General features: G+C 42.9%; 1 protein-coding gene and 1 long non-coding RNA gene across 3 annotated transcripts in view; one reads left to right on the top strand and one right to left on the bottom strand.

Moving 5' to 3' along the window:
• Positions 1–16,515, bottom strand: part of LOC143509533 (uncharacterized) — a 22,420-nt gene extending 5,905 nt beyond the window's left edge. Inside the window, exons 1-2 of the long non-coding RNA XR_013129701.1 lie at positions 14,435–16,515; positions 14,282–14,336 (exon numbers count right to left, since the gene is read on the bottom strand). This is a non-coding gene — a long non-coding RNA (uncharacterized LOC143509533). The remainder of the gene's footprint in view (positions 1–14,281; positions 14,337–14,434) is intronic.
• The window catches only part of slc39a10 (solute carrier family 39 member 10), a 27,562-nt gene continuing 17,540 nt past the window's right edge, over positions 12,420–22,441 (top strand). The window contains exon 1 of one of the 2 annotated variants that reach the window (XM_076998367.1): positions 12,420–12,589. The gene's annotated coding sequence lies outside the window, so the exon portion shown is untranslated. Of the gene's footprint in view, positions 12,590–16,341; positions 16,500–22,441 lie in introns of those variants that run through there. The other variant, XM_076998365.1, reaches the window with a different exon arrangement.

The raw sequence follows: 22,441 nt of genomic DNA, 5'->3' as shown, positions 1-22,441 counted from the left end.
TGGTGTGAGTGAGGGCGAGTCAGAGCAGGAGAGACACAGATGTGCAGCGGGCGTAACCCCTGCCCAGGAGAGACACACATGTGCAGCGGGCGTAACCCCTGCCCAGGAGAGACACACATGTGCAGCGGGCGTAACCCCTGCCCAGGAGAGACACACATGTGCAGCGGGCGTAACCCCTGCCCAGGAGAGACACAGATGTGCAGCGGGCGTAACCCCTGCCCAGGAAAGACACAGATGTGCAGCGGGCGTAACCCCTGCCCAGGAGAGACACAGATGTGCAGCGGGCGTAACCCCTGCCCAGGAGAGACACAGATGTGCAGCGGGCGTAACCCCTGCCCAGGAGAGACACAGATGTGCAGCGGGCGTAACCCCTGCCCAGGAGAGACACAGATGTGCAGCGGGCGTAACCCCTGCCCAGGAGAGACACAGATGTGCAGCGGGCGTAACCCCTGCCCAGGAGAGACACAGATGTGCAGCGGGCGTAACCCCTGCCCAGGCCGGGAGCCACAGTGCTCATGTAGCTGCAGTATGAAATGGTTTGCCTTTAAAGTACGGTTGGTCCACCCCCCTTCTCTACACACTCAGAAGCGAGCACACCTGGGGGAGTGCTTTATAAAAACACTCTCCTGTCTCTCTCAAAGCTGGAGCCTGCTGCTGCTGTCAAGGCTGATGGTGTGATTGTGCATTAGCTAACAGCAGTACTGGCAGGTGGCTCGTTCACAAACAGAGGACAGCAGAGCTCTACAACACGGCCAGTCCTTGAAAGTTGTTTACTGGTGGGTTTTTTTAAGTTTATTTTATTTTTATAGCTAATGGAATTTTGTTTAGTAAGATGCGCCTTAATGATGCGGGCCCAGTTACAGTCTTCCCGACCAGACTTGTTGCCATGGATACAAAGATTTGGAGGTGAAGGGTCGCTGAAAAAGCGCGTTATCTCAGAGCGTGCACTGTGCCACACTCCTAACTGAACAATAAAAGCTCTGAAATATGTTTAAAAAATGTGACGGTAGCATGAACACCTCAATCACCATGCAGAAACAAATGACTACTTATGATCACAGAGATGTTATACTGTATTTCCTTGAAGCCTTTTATAGATCTAGACAAACAAAATTTTAAATCTCTGCTCAAGTTCATTTTTTGAGAGTAAGAAATCATTTTGACATTTTGAGTGCTTTAAATGGGCAGAAATCTAATAATTATTTGATTTACAGTAATATAACCAGGATTAATTTATTTCAGATAGATGTTTATGCTGCTAATTCACTTATTTCCAACCCAGTTTAGATATTCCTCAAAGTGAAATGATATTAATAGCTCAGAGATGTATTTTTAAAATTATTATAAGAAACCATGGGACTGCCCACCATCTCAGCTTCTGCCGTGCCTACACCCTGCCACGAGTCTCCCAATCACATTACAGCCTTATTGATGCCAGCCATTACCCACAATGCCGTGTCTCTGCACCCCAACGTGCCTTAAAAAAACAGAGAGAGGGAGAGAGAAAGAGAGAGAATGGTAAGGCAATAAAGCCACTTATGAAGACGTATGCTCATCATTTCAATAATTTTATATTCTACCATTTGAAGGGGCTAATGATAAAAGGTTTCTATCCGTAAATGCAGCTAAACTAATTTTGGGACTCAAAAATGTATTGGAGGCTGAGGCTAACACCCGGCCATCTTAGTGCTGCACTTACGGATCGCTCTGGCCTACAGCAAAGAGCTCAGCCAAGCTCTCCTAAAGCCTCCTCTGATCTTTACATTATGCTAAGTAATACTGTGGCGATGGATTTCACTGTGAAACAGGCACATATTCTAGTGCCTTGGGATTTTCTTTTTTTAACAGTTCCAACGTTTTATCATTCCTAATGGAACATGATGATAATCGCTCACTAAGCTTGCAGTAAGAATGCTGGTTTAAGATCAGTTTTTGCCTCCCGTGTCATAATCAATAATGTTTCAGGCATATGGGACCAGGGTTTTTGACTGCTAGTTCCCCCATTGGTCAACAGTGGTTCAGCACAATTTATGGAAGCTTGATAGATTTTTCTTCTTTTTCTTCTAATAGAGTCTCTTCAGGGTCTGTGAGCACTGCTCACCACACTGACAGGTGCATGGCGTGGGCAACACACTGTTCATGGTTTATCCCAACAAACATCTTGCAGCATTGTGAATGTACTTACCAGTGAGGCATTTCAAATCCAGCAAACACATTGAAACTGTGAATTTGAACCCAGCATAAAGATGCTGGAGTGTCCATCCTGCTGTCAGAAGACACGACTGTTGAGAACCTGCTGCTAACTTTGTTCTCATCTACATCTACGTCTTACACCTACAGGAAAAGCGAACAAACTTATTCACTGCTGTAGTCACCATACTGTAGGTCTCCTTCAGAAACCTCCACACATAAACCTGTTTGTTTTCAGCCAGGTGCCACGGCAGGACGTTAGCCACCAACTCTGCGCTTCATAAACAAGCTGAACCATTAGCTACAATAACCACACACAACGACGTTAGCCCAGGCACAATCTATTTACCACAACGTCTCAGCGATATTTTCGTTTGGTGGAAGTGGCAAATGATGAAACATGGTTAGAGAACGCAAGCTGCAGTTTGGGCCGCCCGGGGTGGTGATTTGTTGCCTAATGGGGCCATTACCCTGATGATGCCTCTACTTGATACTGGTGAGAATTATGCGTGAATTAGGGCATCGGCAAAGGAGTTATGAGCAGTGGTTTAATATGATCATCGCCTTGGCGATAATATTATGTTTCAAAAAAGGGCAGGGGAAATATCATCTATGCCGAATTGGAAAATACGTTTATCAGATCGTAATATAATTTGGTTTCCTATGCTGGCTTGCACCTGGTGCTATAGCCTAATCAAGAAACAGTGTGAAGGGTTATTCCAGCATGGGGTGGTGTGTGCTAGCGTGTGAGGCCCCGGGACTCCTCTGTCCTGATGGCTGAACGCTGTGGGACATAATGTGACTGAAAGAGGTGAACTCAAGTGCTTTAGCATTTTACTTTACAAGAATTAAATGGTGAACCCATGTCAGAATTCAACACAGCCCGCCTTGAAATGTGGGGATTTGCTCTTAAAGGATGAAAAGCTGAACTTATTTCACTATTCAACACAGCCCGCCTTGAAATGTGGGGACTGGCTTTTGAAGAATGAAAAGATGAACCTGCAATGGAATTTACCACATTTACTACATTTACTATATTTACTATATTTACTACAGCCCTCCCTTGAAATGTGGGGACTTTAAAGGACTAAATGGTGAAGAGAAGTCAGCGCGGCCACTCTGAAATGCAGCTACTCCACTGTGTGGAAGTATTGTGAAAGTATGTTCATTATGCTCTCATAACTTGCATGGCTGAGCTGAAGGTAACAAGGCGACTGTTCTACTCACCCTGTTGCTCTGTGTCCGCCCCAGAATGACCGTCTTACTAAACCATCCAGTTCCACCAAACACTGAACTGAATTGCTGTGACTTTATGACTTATGTGATGTTAATTGAATTGCAGTGTAATTGCATCACTTGGAGATGTGAGGTACAATGATTACAATTAATATAGTATTTAGCTTTTTATTTTGGAGTGTTTTGGAGGTCTGCTGTGAGTAGCACATTTTGCACTGTTCTACAATAACAGTATTTAAATGCGGCAAACATTCCCCTCCTTATCTTTGGGCAAAAATAGGCCAGATTTCTTTACAGCCTTGTGGCACACACAGCCGATAATGATGTGGGACGTCACATGACTGGATGAGAGTCACATGACAGGATGAGGGTCACATGACTGGATGAGAGTCCCGTGGGCCTTTAGGAAGGTCTCCACCTTCTCACTGCATCTCAGTGTCCACACAGGCTTTGTATGCACTTTCTCCGTTGCCCATTACATCACTAATCACATTATTACCTCCAGTAGCAAAAACCAGTACAGGGCCTTCATCAGCAGTAATCACCACGCTGCCTCACTCACTCATCACAACATGGCCTCCTGCAGCAATAATCACCACACTGCCCCCTGCAGGACGAATCACAGCACTGCGCCCTGCAGCAGTAACCACCACGCTGCCTCTTTCCACACTCAACACTGCCTTGTGAGCACCAATAACAGCACTTGTGCACTCAACACTAATCACAGCACTGCCCCCTACAGCAGTAATCAGCCCGCTGGCTCGGCCCAGACTTGTTTGTGTTCTACCATGTGTTGCTCTGTGTTGCTCTGTGTTGATCATGTGATATTCCACCACAGTCTTCTACGTCTCGCCGATTGCATCGTTGATCCGTAAACAAACTTTAATTACCAGGCACTAATGAGCAAGAGAGACGGAGAACACGGTCTGTGTTGCCTCTGTAGTATATGGCTCTTCCCAGCAAAGTCATGGGAGGTCATGTGTCCCACAGCCCCCCCACCCTATGACAAGAAGAGACTTCCTCAAGTTAATCAATTATGGTAACTTTTGTTTGTCTTCCTCTCTCTCTCTCACTCGTTTTCTCTCTCACTCGTTCTCTCTCTCCCTGAGGAAAAGCTTTGGCTGAATACATCATTCATTAGATTACAGCAAACCATTAGTGTCTTCAGCCATCTTGGGAACCTGCAAATTCATTGTGACTTCATGTTTGGCATATAAAGCACACCTGCGTTTCTTACTAAATATTGATGACAGGCCTTGTTATGGGTGATGGACGTGGTTTACAATTATACAGTGCCTTCACTTTGGACTATTAATGAGGGTTGCAAATAAATTCACCATCTTGACGTGGGTTATTCCCACTTGACTCGTCAGGGCTGTGAGGAGGGAGCGTGACCTGCAGGTGAAGGTCGGTGTGCCTGCTTAGGGCTGTAATGTGTCAAATGATCCAGCCCCCAGGCACAATCACAGTCCAACACAATCACTTCTGGCTGCTACTTAAATAGAAAACAGAAATTGGCTGCTAATTTAATAGAAAAAAAAGATGTACAGTGCTGTGCAAACATTTTGGGCAGGAGTAGAAAAATACTGCAAAGTGCTTTCAAAAATAGAAGTGCTGATAGCTTATTTTTGTCAATTAACAAAAAGCAAAGTAAACAAACAAATGAAAACCTAAATCAAATCAGTATTTGGTGCGAACACCCTTTACCTTCAACACAACATCAATTCTTCTATGAATTGATACAAAGCGCAAAGTGAGGGATTTTATAGGATTATAGTCAGGGGTATGATTAACCAGTTATACCAAACAGGTGATAATGATCATCATATCATATGCCGGTTGAAACGGCCATTAACTAAATCAGAAACAGCTATGTAGGAGGCTTAAAAGTGGATGAAGAAAAAACAAACTGTGCTACAAAGGTTGTGTAAGACAAGTTTCATGTCACTGGTCAGACACCATGGAAAGGCTGAGCACAGCAAGAAGACACAAGGTAGTTACACGGCGTCAGCAAGGTCTCCCCAAAGATCTCAAAGCAAACTGTGGTTTGGAGATGTGCTGGACAAGCTCTTCTGAAGAATCACAAGAACATGGGCAGCGATGAGGCCACAGACACAGCGGTCGGCCAAGGAAACAAAGTGCAGCAGATGAAAGATGCAACGTGGTCACTTCCCGTCGAAATGGGAGGATGTCCAGCAACGTGCAGAACCGGCAGAAACCAGTGGGACTCCAATACGCCCATGTATTGTTTAGAAATGTCTGTCCAGAAGTGGCCTTCATGAAAGAACTGTGGCCAGAAAGACCTTTGATGTGGAAACAATGCAAAGTTACTCAACTGTGCATGAGAATGTAGGAACTGTGGTGCAGAAAGAAAATGACTTGATCACGCGATATCAGGAAGCCATCTAGTTATCTCCAGATTTGTTTCGCAGCCCAGGCACTGACCCACAGCATTCAATCAATGCCATCCTCAGTATAAGGACGAACTAGGAGTCCTGGGAGTGAGATGGTCCCCACAAAGCTCTGATCTCAACATCAGGTCTGTCTGAGATTACATGAAGAGACAGAAGGGTTTGAGCAAGACTACATCCACAGAAGTTCCAAAATGTTTTAGAGCAACCTCTCTGCTGAGCAAATGTAAAACTGTGAGCAAAAGAATTGATGCTTTCTTTAAGACATAATGGTCATAATGGTCATAATGGTGGCGGTATTTGTTCTCTCCTTGGCATTTCGCATACTGAAAAATCTGTGATGCTTCTATTTTTGAAAGCATTCCTACTTTTCCTACTTTGCAGCGTTTTTCACACCTGTCTACGCTCACACCTGACGCTTGCACTGTACTGGATATGAATTCACACTGGTCATTACACTGATGTACAATTTGCCTACCAACACTGGTCACTTCCTTAAGCTCCCCTTATAGGTGCATTTTACAGATCACAGTTTAATTATTCCAGGTGACTGCCACCACTGACCAGATATTATTTGGGTGGTGTTTCTCAACATGGTTGTCACTAATGCGTATGACAATAGTATGAGTGCACCAGCGGCGTTTCGTTTTTTACATGTTGTAGCTGCCGTGTGGCTCTAATGAATTCCCAGAGTGCCAGTGTGAGCCTGGACCTTAAAGCATCAGAAAGATGTTTCATTTCCATATGAGATTTGAGTAAAACCATTTACAATACTGTGTAACTGAAACTACAGTGGCTTCAGTCATCATTAATTAATTATTCCTAAGGCCTACAGAAGTGAGTTTAAACATATAATGTTCTTGTTTGTACCTTAGCGTAACCTATATAGGAGCAGGCAGTCAAAGAAGGACTGTGAACCTTTACTGTGACTCTTCATATCTGCGCTACACATTGTGAATATGAACACCCATTCTTGATGCTATCGCCTTTGAAAACATTCTGGGCAGAATTAGCTTTTTCTTTACCCCAGTCTCTCTAAACACACACACATACCCCCCCCCCCCCCCCCCCCCCACACACACACACACACCCCAAAACAGGATGACTGAAGAGATAAATACCAAACTGCAAAGCAAATATCAAGGCTTGATAACTATATCACCATTGCAGCTGTACACATAAAGAGTATTGTTGTGTTGTACTGCTTTTCTCTTTGTCTGTCTCTCTCCCACACACACACACACACACACACACACTCTGGGGAACTCAGTGACCCTGAGCTGGGTGGGAAGTGTCAGTGTGCTGCAGTCATGCTGCTGACCAAACACTTATCCTGTCAGCTGCAACCATGCTCCCCCACAGCCTGATGGGCCCAGGACGCTGCTCCCTGCTGGGGGGCCACGCCAGCACAGACCTGGGGGGATGAGCACCTCGCTCACTCTAAGGGGGGGGTTACATACTCACACAGACACACAGACCATGTGTGTGTGTTTTGAATGTGGAGTTACTTCCCTAGAGACAAAGAACAGGCTGAAGGCTCCCTGTTGCTTTAGAAGCCCCAGTTAGTCAAGAGCTTTTTACAGGCCGAGAACCATTTTGATCAGGAATACACAGACAATCTGTATTGTAACCTGTACTTGTGATATACTTAATATATCATTTTGGGTTGTTTCTCATGGTGTCAAGTTTGATTAAGGCACTGAGGCGTCGTTTCAGTGTTCCTGCCTGTTCTGTGTACAGGATGTTGTGTACAGGGTGTTGGGTGTTGTGTACAGGGTGTTGGGTGTTGTGTACAGGGTGTTGGGTGCTCGGTGTTGGGAGCTGGGTGTTGGGGTCCGTGCAAGGAGACCCTCACTCTGCAGCCACCAGCGCTGTGGCGTTAGACGAGTCGCGGTCCTCTAATTTAATAACGCGCTGTCGCTTACAGCCAAGCACGTTTGTGCTCTTTCAAATTACACTGACGGATCGCGGCCGCACGTGGCAAACCAGATTTGCCTGTCGTGAGAAATGCCTTCTAATCGCCGGAAATGCAGTTTTAGATAAAGAATGGTACCGAGAGCCAGGGGGAAATTATGGTAATGATCTGAGGGTAATAAAATCCGTATCTATCAAGGCGGAATGTGCAGCGTGGCCTCCCCGAAGAACCTGGCGACAGATCGGCATGGAGGATAACCTCAAAAGTGACGTTCGACGTGATAAATAGATATAATTAGCGAACAATACATAGGTGGTTCAGAGGAGCGCTGAGCTTTTATGCTTCCATAAGAATCTGCTGAAGTCACAAGTTCAGCAGAGTTTGAAGGCTGCAAGACGCCGGTGTGCAATAGAGTTAAATTAGCGTCGGCTTACTTTCTCATTTACATATTACTGTACACCCACACTCGATGCAATTTTTTTGCAGCTGGACCAATCGCTAAAATCAAAGCTTTTCAGAATGCATTTATAAGTCCTGCGTATTCAGCTATTAAATGGCAATCTAAATATTCTCAATGTTTGCAATTTTTGTCTGAGTGTTCTCATATTTTCGTTGCAGTTTGAGTTTCTCAAATGAAGTTAACACTGTATTCATATAGTCAATAACTATGTCTCATTTTAAATATCTGAAATATGGAAAACCCCATACTGAACCTGTATTCAGGTCAGTCCAGTCCAAGCACACTCCAAAGGAAACCCTGAAGTCCTGATCACCACTGAATCTACCAGTACTGAATTAGTTTAATTCATGGCTGGGGTTTACAAACTCTACTCCAAACAAGATTAAAGGTTTCTGGCCTTTCTGCTTGGAGGCACAGGTTCTTACATCTGTTTCTAAAACCTAAGCAGATGATCACCTGGTCTGGGCCACCAGATTTCTTTCTTTTGTCTGCCGTGTCTTCAGGTTTGACGTTGCTGTGCCTGTTCCTCCGTGAACTTTTTTTGGACTCTGTGTTCCATGTAAAATCATAAGTAATGTTGATGTCTATATTTCATCATTTTCAGTGCTGCCCATTGGTAAACAGCCTACAATAAACACTAAATAAGGAGACAAAACTCTCAAGTTCATGGTTTGCTAATGTTAATTAGTATAATGAATAATGTTAGTAAAGTGCACTGCTGTCAGTTCTTCTTCCGTCATATTCATAGACGTCCTCTGGCTCCTTCTAAAATGTCTCCTGTGCTCCAGTGGTACTGGGGCGAAGAAGAAGACTGTTGACTTTTGAATACATTTGGTTTTGTTTGATGCCAGGCATTGTGAAGTCCTCGTATGGACCTGCGTAATATCTGATTAGTGACGCTGGGGCCTTAACAGACAACCAGTAACTGGAGGAGCAGCGCTAACCAGAACACTTGGGCAAGCACTGCTGATTTTAAAAGGCTTGATGTGTGTCGAGAAGCAGGAGAGCTTGACAGCTTGAGCAGCTCCACTGAACACAAGGCTGCCGCACTTCTATTATTGACCTTTCAGTCCCGGTAAGGAGGGCAGCCCAATTGCACTTTGTCAAGTCTTTTGTTAAGGCGGAGTGTGAGTTGTCAAGTAACTCCACACACCAGCGGACTAGCAACAACAGTTGTAGATGTAGAGAGAACATTCACAACAGGCAAATGAGATGAACAAAAAAAAAATCTAAATGGGAATTAACAAAGATTATCACGATATATTTCTGTATCATTATCACTTATACAAAATTATAATGCAACCTAGACTGAATCACCTCTGACATTACAGTCTAGTTTATATGCTTCATCCAACCCCAGAAACTTGCCTATTTGGGTTTGTACATTTTCTATTCCGATTCTGATGGATTAGTGGATTTTTTGTCCTTTTAACTTTTAAAAATGTATATTGACATAATGTGCTAGATTTTTGTTTGCAACAGACACTGACTTCTTATATCCAGTTTTAAACATAGCAGTAAAAGTTATAGATAGATTTAGTCCATTAGGTCCCCTTGTTATTTTTCATTGCTGAAGGAGGGTTTTAATGTTTTGGCTTAAAAGCACCTTTTTAAACTTTAACTACTATTTGTCCAAATAAGGATGTATGTATAATTTAAGTTGTGGAATTGTGATTCCACACAATTGTGGAGTTGTGATTTTCTTATAAGTCTGAATTTTGCTATTCTTGTACGTCTGATGGCATTATGTTTTCTGTGACTGTCCTCTTTTGTATAGAACAAATGCACTATGCACTCTGTTCTATTAATGCCCACATCATTGTGATCGACTCCTTCAACGCTACACCAGAACTCACACTCAGTTCATTGTCTACCAAATGGTGCAATAATTCATGAAGAGGTTCCTGATTAAACTGCTTGAATGATGCTTTTTTACACAGTATTTCCTGTCAAATTTCACAACTGCAGTGACGTGATCATTCATCCTAAGAATGATGACAGTTTTTTAGCTCTTCGTGTCATTCAGGAAAGTACCAGGTTCAGTAAGAATATATATATAGGTAGATAGATATTATGAGTATTTATAACAAAAGAACTACATTTATAAAACAAAACAATGATATCAATATTGTTATTTATCATTAGCTAGTAGGGTCTGTTTTGGGGAATTTGAAGCCCAAAAGTTCATTTTAGTGTACAGTACATGTGGGTATATGGATGGAGACATGTGTATATGTTACAAACAGGACAAATGAAATATGACACCGGGGACATTTGACTGCAGTGAGTGTCAGCACTCCTAAATAATTCTCTGTCAGTTCGCCAGCAAAGGGGACCATTGCAGTGTCCAACGGTAGAGCGAGACAGGGAGACTGTGCCATCTGGAAGTTTAGAAGGTTCCCGTCAGGAATGGTCAGAGGCTGACAGGTGATTAATCTGTGACGAGTGTCAAACTGACACTGATTATCTCATTTCAGATTCGATGCTCCAGTCTGGATTAACCGAGACTGATGCCAGCTGGGATGAACTGGCAACACTGCATACGAAAAAGAAAAAAGTGCATTTGCCAATTTTCAGTATGTGGCAATAAGGCCTTTAAACTCCAGTCCCTAGTCACTCATTGAAAACTTTTACACTCACTACAACTTAGATAAAATTAGATTGGATAGTTTTCACTGTGGTGGTGGGGGGGGGCTCCTTCCCAGCAATTTATGTGCAGTGAAGGCACCTTTACTGTGAAACTTTTCTCTTTAAAGATTCAGGAGAAACAGGATGCTACAGGGCCGATTTCAGTGGGCTTCTCAGATCTCTAATGCAGAGGGTGTTCTCAGAATATAACCACTGATGGGACCAATGGACCCAAAAGCTTTTGAAACCCAAATGCAGGGGATTCACCAGAGTTGTGAACAGTTTTACTGCAGCCAAACACACCCTGACATACTCACATTTAAAACTGTAGAAACGCTCTTCTGTATTACACAAGAAGAGAACAAGAAGAAGTTAAACTGTAGAACATCAGAAGATCAGTGGTGAATGGATCAGTGGTTCTAACAATAAAGCCGTGGTGAAATCATCAAAGACCTGTCAATCATATCAGTATGGCTCATGGCAGGTCAGCTGAACCTACGAACACATAACTAGGACAGAGTTGTCCTCGACAGCTGACGTGGTGTAAGAGCAAGGTGAGGGAGAAGTCTGAGAAGTTTAGAGTGGGTTGCCAAACTTGAGCAAATTAAGATGGAAAAGCAGGCAGGTGTTTTTTTAAGGAGTTTTAAGAGTTGGGAATCCTCAAACACAACAGTGACATACCTATGGCTCTGTGTGTGTGTGTTGTGTGTGTGTGGAGGGCGGGGGGTGGTGGCACTAAGCTTGATTGCGGAGCGGAGAAGATGATGTAGTAATCTTACCAACATGCTTCCCTCTTTATCTGTTTGATTTTGATGCATGTGTTTTTATTCCTATAATGATGGATCAGACTCAACTCCTGCCATGTTAAATGTTAAAAATGAAAAATTAAAGTAAAATATTGGTTCCTAATATAAACATTACTTCAAGAAGAGATTAAAGAAGCAGAAGCAACAAAATTCTAATTAAATAGGACCTGTTCATGGGGTATAGGTATTTAATATTGCTGTGAATAATTCACTTAGATTTTTTTCACCTTTTTAGAATCTGCCGATGTCTTTCTTGTTGTTGTTATGTTGTCAGGTCAAGGAACAGTATTATTTAGGTTAACAAAAAATGACCAGTTCATGTGCTTTTTGAATCCTGATATTTTTACCACAGCCTTAACTAATCACACAGGCACAAAATTAATCTGCAACTGGAAGCATTTTGATAAAGTTGATGTGACTCCTTGTTCACCACAAGATGAGGACCAATCACTGGAATCATGGCCTCTAGTTCTTCTCAAGAAAAATTAGTTCTACTGACGTCACTTTGCTATGATGGGAGAGTTTACCTAAGCGTACTGGACAAAGCGTTAGGGAGGCCTGAACTCTGATTTTAGGTCAGTCAGTTTGTTTTCTGTCAGAACACCTGGACGGTGCACCTGTTTGTGAGTCTTCTGCAGTGAAGCTTTTCCATTCTCACTGATCAGTGTTATTCTAGGTGTCACTGAGTCACACATCAAAGCAAATACTTGGTGTTTAATTGGTTTAACAGTCCGCCTCAAACTTCACCCTCCAACTAACCACGAAACGTCTGCACTCCAACAGCTCGTCAGTTAGGACTGTTGCAGTGGTGTGAAAACAGCAAAAAGAAAAACGATTTCAGTCCTCAGTGGTCAGCTCATACTTGTTTTCAAAGACTAAGATGATTTTCACACTTTCTCCACACTATGGCAGATTTAAATACGGGGAAAAGGTGCCAAGTTTGGTGAGTAAAATATTTTAGATTACAGATTTCTATATAAAATTGGTAAGCTCCTTTCATACCTAGATATATTATGGTTTTAATTTCATTTTGTAGTTTCACATCTTCAGACCCAGTATGTCTGTTTAGGGGTTATTATAGTCACCCAAGCCAGCACTCTAGCAGCAAGAAACAATCTTACTCTAATGGATGCTATGCTATGTTGTACTTTTTCACGTTTATATTCATCCACGACTACATATATCTTGCTAAATATACAATCAAAACTGCTGACTCCAATCCATTTGAATTTTTACTGTTTTATTCAGTCTTATGACCAAAGTGTCAACATGGTTGAGTTTTTTTTTTTTTTCAGAAATATGGAACTTGATCAGCAAGATGTATAACTCATTTTCCAAAACGTAGTGGTGTAATTTTGCAAGTACAAACAAGCCCCGTCATCTTGCCTCTGTATAGTTAGCTGGAAGGCTATGTGTAATTATCTATGACAATCATAGTTAAGTCACCCACAACACTTGAATTTCACCTTCTTGTTTTCCCAGCATCCCTGAGCTTCCGTTCAGTTGCAAACCTCAAAGATTATGACATGCATCTGGTTATCATCATAAGCCTATTTATAAACTGAGTCTTTAAGTCTGATTAATGGTCAGGCTCACACTGACTGGAAGTAGCCTGCATTTTAATTTTGCTATTTAATCCATGATGTGGGGAAAAACGATTATTTATGTTAGTGACATGATGCCAAACCCCTGTATTGTTTAATCATTTCCACTTCAATTGTAAATTATTGTAAAATTAATATTACATCTACAATACAGAGCAGTCATTCTACCAGACAGGCAAGATATTTTTCTCATGATGCTAAATGAAGCTTCTGTTCTCATGCCTGAACACTGGCTGGTGATGTGTAATGTGAAAGGGTTGTTCCAGCATCGAGGGTGTTCATTATTACATACACAGCCTCTGAGACTTACGCAGAGACTTACGCAGGTATGTTCATCATAGCTAACAGTGGGCATGTAACACACCTGTAACATGTATGCACAAGCAGAAAAACTTAAGCAGGATTGAATACTCCTGATTCTGAATCTTGCCCTTAGGATGTTTTTGGCTTTGTATCATCAGCTGCGAAACTGGGTTGGCTGCATTTTCAAAGCAATCAGTTTGGCTAACGTTTCCTTTTAAGCATCGATTGGTAGTACAAGAGCTCTGGCTGAGATGTCAGATCTTGCAGGATATGGGCACAGAGCCGTTGGTCCCCTGGCCAGCTTGAGATTCAGATGCATGAAAAATCCAAGCTCTCACTTTAACTGAGTTTAGAAGAAACCCCGCTTTCTGGTGATGCCCTGTGTTACTAAAAATAAAGCTTGACCATGACTTGGCAATATTACCATTATTAGCATTATGAGGGATTGTGGTTCTCTGCAGCATCTGGCATGAACCAGAATTTAAACACATAAAGAGATAGTATGGATACTTCCACAATCATTGGGCCACTAAAAATCAAGTCAGCACCTTACCAACCAATCTTTACAATATAAAGGACCCAAACATGCTGCACTAGTTACGTTTCTACCCGCACAGCTTATACATGGACATACAACTGATTCTTGGTATTAGTGATGTGGTAAATGTGCAGTGAAGTATATGAAGAACATGAAGTCTTTCTGACTTATAAAACTGTGATATAATTACCCAGAGGTCACACAGAAACATCCAGTCAGCAGTGGTCCTCAGGTCACACACAGGCCTGCAGTAAATGGGTTACAGGGGTATTGCTGTTGAACTGTGCAGGTCATCAAATGGGAAGATTTGTGTACCTAATATACAGGGCTGAAATGTTCATACCTGATCAGCTGGAGTGCTCCAGGTTTCAGGGTTAGTGATGTAACTGAGCTTTATGTTCAGGAACAGAGTGGCGTTCTCTACATTCTCGTTTGTTGTTGCATGTTAGATGATGTCTAATGTAAGAAACCCTGGCGTGTTTTAAACAAGGTTTAAAAGGTGTTTAAAACTTTTCCTGGATATCAATAAAAGCAGGCTGATATAAGCAGATGCTACTTCAATGAGCACTGTTTAACACACAAGATTTATTAATGTTCAGTTAAACCTTTTTTTCTTTTCAGAGGCATAGCTAAGACCCCAACACTGGCACATTTTGTTATACAGGAGTTGTGCTCGTCTTTGAACAAGGTCAGCGAGCGAGTTCTTAATGCCTCTCGCATCAATCAACAGCTGGGAGTGCCTCAGTGTTACTGAGAGAACAAATAATACTCAAGACTTGTATTGTTTATAAGATACATAACTACACTCTCCAGGCACATCATTATAAAAGCATTAGAAACATCCTGAAGCTATACACTTAAAGAGAGCAAAGGTGTTAGCCATCCTTCAATCCCTCGTCAAAGGTCATTTTCTGATCTCAGAAGAACAGCTGTCTGAATCATTTGCGGTTGCAGACTGCAGTCTGATTCCAGCAGTGCCTTCACTATGTGAAGATCCCAGCAGCACTGCTGTAATAAACTATACAGCTGGTCAACACCCATCATCACCTTGATGTCAACCAGAGGCACACGGAGAAGGTACACGCAGAAGGGTCCACAGCAGAGATATTATCTCATTAGCAGAAACTGACAACTGATGGAACATGGTATAAGGTGACTGATTAATGTAGATAACAACTGGGGTAGAGTCTGTAATGATGCACCTATAAACACACATATAAAACCTATACCCAATAAAGCATATAGTGAGGGTGGGTATAAGGGAACATTTTTAAATACTTGCCAGATTAGTATATTTTCACTTCATATTAATATAATTTACAAAACAAAATTTGCAGGATTGGAAACCATATATTGTATCGATTGTGCAATACCCAACATAATAGTGTATCTAGTTCAGCAAGACATTAGGTAACACTGTATTAGAATAGAGGTTTTTCATAATTTTAGAGGGTGGCATTTTGTCTATATTACACTACATTTACAGAAAGGTCTAAAAGAAAAAGATTCTGCTATACACTTTGGGTATGTAGGTATATTCCACTAGCTGACTTCTGTCAACCTGTCAAGCTCTCTGTCAAGATAGTGTGTAACACAAAGTCTGAGCACAGCATGAATGCATACAGCTCTCTCACACACTCACACACACACACACACACACACACACACACACACACACACACACACACAATCTCAGAGCAGAATCACGTTTTGCAACGAGTAACAAACCAACGTGGTGATCATTCAATGCGAGGATAGTCAAGAATACTAAAGTACAGTTCACATTCTCAGCTTAATACCACAAGTGACAATCTACTATCGTTTTAATACCAAATTGATTAAAAATATAAATCCTAAAAAATGATAGTGTCAGGAATGATTACGCCTCGGTAGCCAGTCACCCAAGGCCGCTCAATAGCTCCTGCAAATCAAATAAACTGCGTTTCCTTCCACATACTTGGAAGTCACGACACAGGCTGTATCTAAACTAAAGCAACCTTAAACACAATACATTTAGGTCTGTTTGAACAGTCGGCCATGCACAATACATCGCTACCTTTCTACGTTTGTTCAAAAATGTAAAGAAAAACAACTAGACATTTTATAAATAGCAGTAAAAAAAATAAAGCTGCGTGAACGACAACAAAACAATACTGCAGCCTGAAGGCCAGCACGGCCTCACGCAGCCTGCAGGCGGAAGCGTGACGTCACATCTTTGCACACCGAATCGTCGCTACGCAATTTGAGCAACCGCTCCAGTGGGAAACGTGGCTACGCCAACCCGGCGGCGTAAAAGCGGTTGACGAATGGTCGCTTCCGTATTGGTGTTCTTTTTGCGCGCGTGTGGCTGAGCGCGGCGCGAGGTTTTAGTACCGCGCGGAGAGGGATGCACACGGCACGCGAGTGAGGTAACTATATAAAACGCGCCTCGCGCTCACACACTCCCACAACACGGAGCCGCGCGCGGCGCAAAACGGCGCGAATCCGCGGCCGCTCGTGTTAATGTCGTGTAAATGTTGTGTTAATGTTGATTTAATGTTGATTTCAGAGGCAATAAATGTCATTCAAACGCTCCGCGCTTGTGAATCTTTGTTATGGGTCTTGATGAGGCGGACATTTTTCCAGTAACGTTAGCCCGCTAGCTGAGCCTCGCTTCGGGGCTCCGTCTCCTCAGGTTAGCCAGCGAGCTAACGGCGGTTCGGGCCGCGAGGCAAACGCCTCGGCGAGCCGGTGAGATGGCGGACGGGCGAGGGTGAGGATGTCCACCGCGGACACGTCCCCCTCGGAGCGCCCGTCCGACCGTGTCCGCGTCCCGCGGCGACGTGTCGGTGGTTACCGGGCAGGTGGAGTAACGCGGGGCCGTGTGGTGTCGGCCCAGCCAGCGCGGTCACGGTGTTAAAACCTCCACCAAACACCGCCGGCTCTGGTAGTGTGAGCGGGCACATCAACGATAAACGTCAACATGTCCACATTTACACAGTGTACTCAGTGTTTTAGCACTGAAATTCGGCAATAACGACGATTTAGGGTGAAGTGTGTGTGTGTGTGTGTGTGTGTGTGTAACTCCGTGAGTTGGAGCTGATGAAACGTCGGGATGTTTCTGGTGTTCAGAAACGTGAAGTGTGTTTCAGCGGTACGAGGTTGTGAAGTTTAATGTCATCCCGAGAGGGAAAATTGATTATTTCAATTTTCTATACCTAGACTCGAGTAAATTGTGTTCATCAGTGACTATACAGTCTTAAGTGCTTTACCTCAGTTCATCAGATAAAGTGTTTTACTGTAAAACATTCAGACTAATTTCATACCTGGGGCTACAGTTGACACACACACCTCATTTGAACCCCCGTTTATGGATCTGTAAACTTATCCCTGCTGATGATCAGACTAGAGCAAAACTCTTGATTATTGTACATCTTAATCAGTAGTCTGATTGACAGACCTACATGTCTTGTTTGTTTGTGGTGTGCATTCTCGTCACTTCCTCCTTTCATTTAGCTTCTTTTTCATAACACTGCTGTTGAACAAGAGAAGGAATAACATTTTTGCAAGTTTATATAAACATCTTATTTGAGCTCTTTAATGCCTCTCTGCCCCTCCCACATTTTTATTTATTTTCAGTAACCAGTGATTGAGTTGCTCAAGGATTTTCTGCTATATGATTCAGTAAATAAAACCAATGTAAGTCTTATGAGGGTCCTAAAGTATAAACCTGGTGAAATCTTCCTACGAATGTACAGTAATTGAGTGTAGAGAAATTGTTTACATAAATTAATATACTGTATTTTGTACATACAGGATTCAGTTGGTCATAAGAATATTTTAAGCTCTGTCATGTTGGAGAGTCTTGGGCAAGGCGACAGCACACCTGTGTCAGTATAGTCCTGATTAACTGGCCTTATTCCTAGCAGGTGTGTTCGAAGAGGGAAAACACTGAACTAGAGCTTCTTGGCCTGTTGATTACAAGCTTAACTACCAGAGTAGAGGCCAAATCTACTTTACTTTAAAACTTCTTGAGTGTAATTAAAAATGTACTGGATATGAGGCATGTAAACTGTAATGACGGGCTTGGGTGGCCTGAGGGGAATGATAGCAATGCTGGATGGTGTAGTGAGGTTTGTTTGGTAGCAGGATGAGCTCCAGTCTAGGACAGATGCTCCATTCAGTAGCTTGGCTTTTTCCCCCTTAAGGAATGAGCACATCAGCATGGTCATGCGTAAGGTGGATTCATAATGCATATTTGTTAGTGCACACATTCCAGCTGGAGTGTGGGAATGAATGTGCTGGTTTCACTGTAGAGGTTGATCAAGAGCACAGCAGCCTTAGACCAACTGAGGTGAAGTGACTTCCTTTCTAGAGCTAGTCTACATGTGCAGTGTGTCATCCCGTTGTGTGTTCTTGAAGTAAAACACTTCACCTTCAACACAGTCAAGCACCTGCTGTTTACGGGAGCAGCGTCTCCTCACACCTGCGTGTTTAACCCGCGTGAGGCCCGTGAGGCCCGGCTACTGAGCCAACCCAGAGCGTTACTCTCGTGAGTCTTGGCCTTTTGCTCCGAGGGTGCTTTGGGCATGGGGGAATCTTTTAAGTGTTTATGACAGTCATGTGACTGCACTGGTGTGCTGGACTGGGTGAGCATTGCAGTGCAGTGAGACTCCAGCACACATGTTAAACGCAGCTTGGCTTATAGTTGCGTTTGGCTTATAGTTGCCCCTTCAGTTTATTTACTGTGCACACAGACTAAAAGTAATAAGTGAAAACATCTTAAATATAAGCAATATAAAAACTTGTCATAATAAGGTATATAAGATGTTATTGTTAGATAATTCAAACTTAAAAATGTTTTAATTTCTGCTACTTTTTAAAAACTAATTTAAAGTGACTCACCAAGTAAGGTTTATCTTGCTTCCTAGGCAGTAATCTAATGAAAAACAAGTTGAAGAGCTAATTAAAGAAGTGGGCACAAGTACTTAAGATGTTTAATAAAATAAGAGGACTAATTAGTGGTCATATATCACTTGTACCACTACTGCAAGTGTTTGTTGGATATTTTTGGAAATTTTCAACAGTTGTTAAGAGTAAACCAGTAAGTATTATTTAGCTGAATTTTTTTGTCAACAAATGTTTTTCTTTGCATCCAGTAAAAGTCGCGGGGCAAAATGTACAAAGTGTCTGGTGTTCCATTAGTCTTTATTATACGTGTGGCTCAGAGACGAGACGAGCAATGTATGTTCAAGCAGTGTAACCTCGATACCTTTGTGGAAACATTGGTTCAAACTTACCTTTATTATTATTATTGTGCTGTTCATGTTTTTTAACATAATGTGCAGCACAGGTAAAAAAAAACAGACCTTTGCAAAGTGATTATTTAGCCCAATTATACATGCATGCAGTAGTGGTTTCTAGGGACGACTTCACAGTGCATTGTGGTAAGTGGTCGAAAATGCCTGATCAGTACACAAGATGCATTAAAATAGCATTATTCCATGTGCCCTGGGCAAGATGTGTGTGTGTGTGTGTGGGGGGGGGGGGGGGCTTCATGATGAATGAACGTTTACAACTGCACTTGCGCGTGTGTTTTACTGCACTGGTCTCTCCTGCTTGTGTTGTGTGCTCATGTAGACGAGCTGAATCTGATCACATTTCTTGCATGTCCTGTTGAGCAAACGTCTGAGTCTGCTGCGTGGTAGGACCTGACCTGTATTCACCAACAACAGTGGCTAAACAGGATGGAGGCCATTTCCCCAATACACAAAACTCTTGCATTACTGTCCTCAAAAACTGCAGATTTCATTTTCAAACCAAAAGCTAGTGCAACATATTAGACTACAACTGGATATGTGCAACGTGGTGTTTCTTCCACCTGTAATTTTTAAAGGAATTTATAGGAATTTATTGATTTATAGGAAGTGAGGACTGACAAATAAACTGACCAGTCTGATTGCATTGCAGTGTTCAACTAAAAAAGTGAAAATTAATGGAAGTCAAACCCAGAACTTCAGAGTTGCAGGGCCGCAAAACTGCACGCTTGGCTAGCCCACCTGTAGAACGGTTTATTAAGGAAGCTCAGGAAATTGAGTTGGTTGGTGTGGAAGTGTCAACAAACACTCTCTGTGAAAACACAGTTCTGTATGAGATTCATGACGTACACTCGGTCCATGTTGGATGAATTTTGCAGGAGTGAGAGGATTGATTGCTACACGTACTAGTGTGTGCCTCATGACTGGACATTTAAGAAGTGCATAGTCCATAGTGGTACGCCACCATATTCTCCCAGAGCTGAATGATCACACCAACTTATTGGATCAGTGACTTTTTGAGGCTTAGTGGCTTATGGCAGTATTCACTTCCTTATCCCCAAACACCAGGTCATATGACGGCTGATTTCAGTGCTAGTTTATTTCCATGGTTCTACAGAGCCAAGTAAATAAAGGTTAACTCAAAGTTTCACAAAACTGCCTTTGTAAAGAGAATCGTACATTCAATTACAGATGCTCTGTTAGTTGGGATTTTGGTCCTTATGGTAGAGCTCCACGGTACACAGACGTCTTTGGGCTTTTCCGTCTAGTATGTAGTCACTGGTAGCTGATAGCTTAACATAAATCCTACCTCCACCCTCTCCTGGACACCCCCACCCAGCTCTCGTAAGCACATGGAGAACAACCCCTCCCTTTAGAACCCAAAATGCCTTAAATCTGTGGATGTGAAGGGTTCAAGACTCTACACACTGCTCCAGAAGAGCCGTACAGCTGATTGGCCACTTCTTCTGCTTCTTCTAGCGGTCCTCACGCCCCCGTCCACACGGGCCTTTGGATTAGAGGTGCGCTGCACTACAAGGTGGTTGGCGATGGTTTTATGTATGTTTTTACCCCCCCTGCTCCTGATTCTGCCCCTGTGAGGTCCTCCTGCCATCTCGGCCCTGTGAACCTGCAGGTCTTCTGTCGTCTTCGTTAGACTCGTGTTCTTGTGAAGAGGGTTGCAGAAGTCGTCTTGAAGGTGAGAGGTGTGTAGTGATGGATGGAGTGAACGCCAGAGTGGAGAGGAGTGGTTTCACCAGGACGGTGGTATTGTTGGCTAAGTTTAATTGTTCTTGAAGTTCAGCAAGCTGACTCTGTATGTCATGTGAGTGTGTTTGTACTATAAACATTTATGTCCTGTTTGTCATGCTGATGACTTCATTGTCCATTGTATATCTGATCTCAGCATTTTACTTGTGAGGTATGGACCAGTAGCTCTGATATTTACACAGAGATGAAGAAATGGGTTTTGGCAATGCAGCCCAGTTATTTCAAGGTAATGGTGTGGAAATAATTTCCTGTTTTTTTCCCCTTAAGAATTACTGGCCTAGAATGAATCTGAACAGCGCAATGTCATGATGTCGGAGACGTGGTCACTTTTATACATTTGACTCGAATACTGAGAACTAGAGGTTTCTCTGAGATCTCCACAAACTCAGTTGTGTTTTTACCCCTTTTCTTCCATTTGAAGGTGCAGTAATGTGAAACCTGGACAGAGTTTAACCCACCAACACTCCTCTTTGCTGGACTCCTCTTTGGGCAGTGGCTGTTTGGTTAGGTGTGCCTGTTTATTTTAAAGGCAGGAATGTGTGTTGGTGTGGGAGTGTTTGGGGGTGTGTGTGGCTTTTTGGATTGAGACATCAAGGTTATCTGGTCTTTTGTTTTTCGGCACCCCAGGCACTAACCATTTCTTATTATGAAGCACCTGGACATTATGTAGCGCTGCTGTAGACAGATGTTCCAGTTTACTGAAGTTTCACAACATGCTGTCAGCTCTTCCTATCACCTTGGTGCAGTCCATCCAGTCAGGCCGATTTGAACCCATCTTGTGTAGAAACCTGGTTAATATAATTAAAATAATGATTATTGACTTGTGGCAGGAGAACCTTGGCCAAATGAGGACATCTTATCTCTCACACACCTTTCCTGGTTTTCACCAGTTTCACCTGACTGTGCAGACCACGTGCTGTTCACAGCCATCTGCTGGGCTGAATCTCCATGTGCTGGGAGTCATCTGCTCGTCTCTCCTGAAGGGCTCTGGTAGCACGTACAGGTGACGCGGGCGGTTTGGAGAGGTGCTCGTGGGACTGGGCTTTGTGTGAGGAGGCTGGGGGTGATTCTGTTCTCATGGGGCTTTTGCACATGATGTGTGTTCTGTGCGTTTCATTTGAAGTGATTGTTTTAACACCGGACAAAATGTGTTGTACCTGTGCACACAAAAGATTCGGCTGTCTCACAGCCACACGGGTATTTTTGTGCATGCAGGTTTAAGGCCTGAGGTTGCTAACATGCATATGTGCAGAAGAGCTGCTGGAAGCAACATGAATAAGTTGCTT

Source organism: Brachyhypopomus gauderio, chromosome 3 (genome assembly GCF_052324685.1).
Source record: "Brachyhypopomus gauderio isolate BG-103 chromosome 3, BGAUD_0.2, whole genome shotgun sequence".
Lineage (NCBI taxonomy): Eukaryota > Metazoa > Chordata > Actinopteri > Gymnotiformes > Hypopomidae > Brachyhypopomus > Brachyhypopomus gauderio.
Note: the sequence above shows the minus strand (reverse complement) of the source record. Positions and strands in the feature narration are given on the sequence as shown.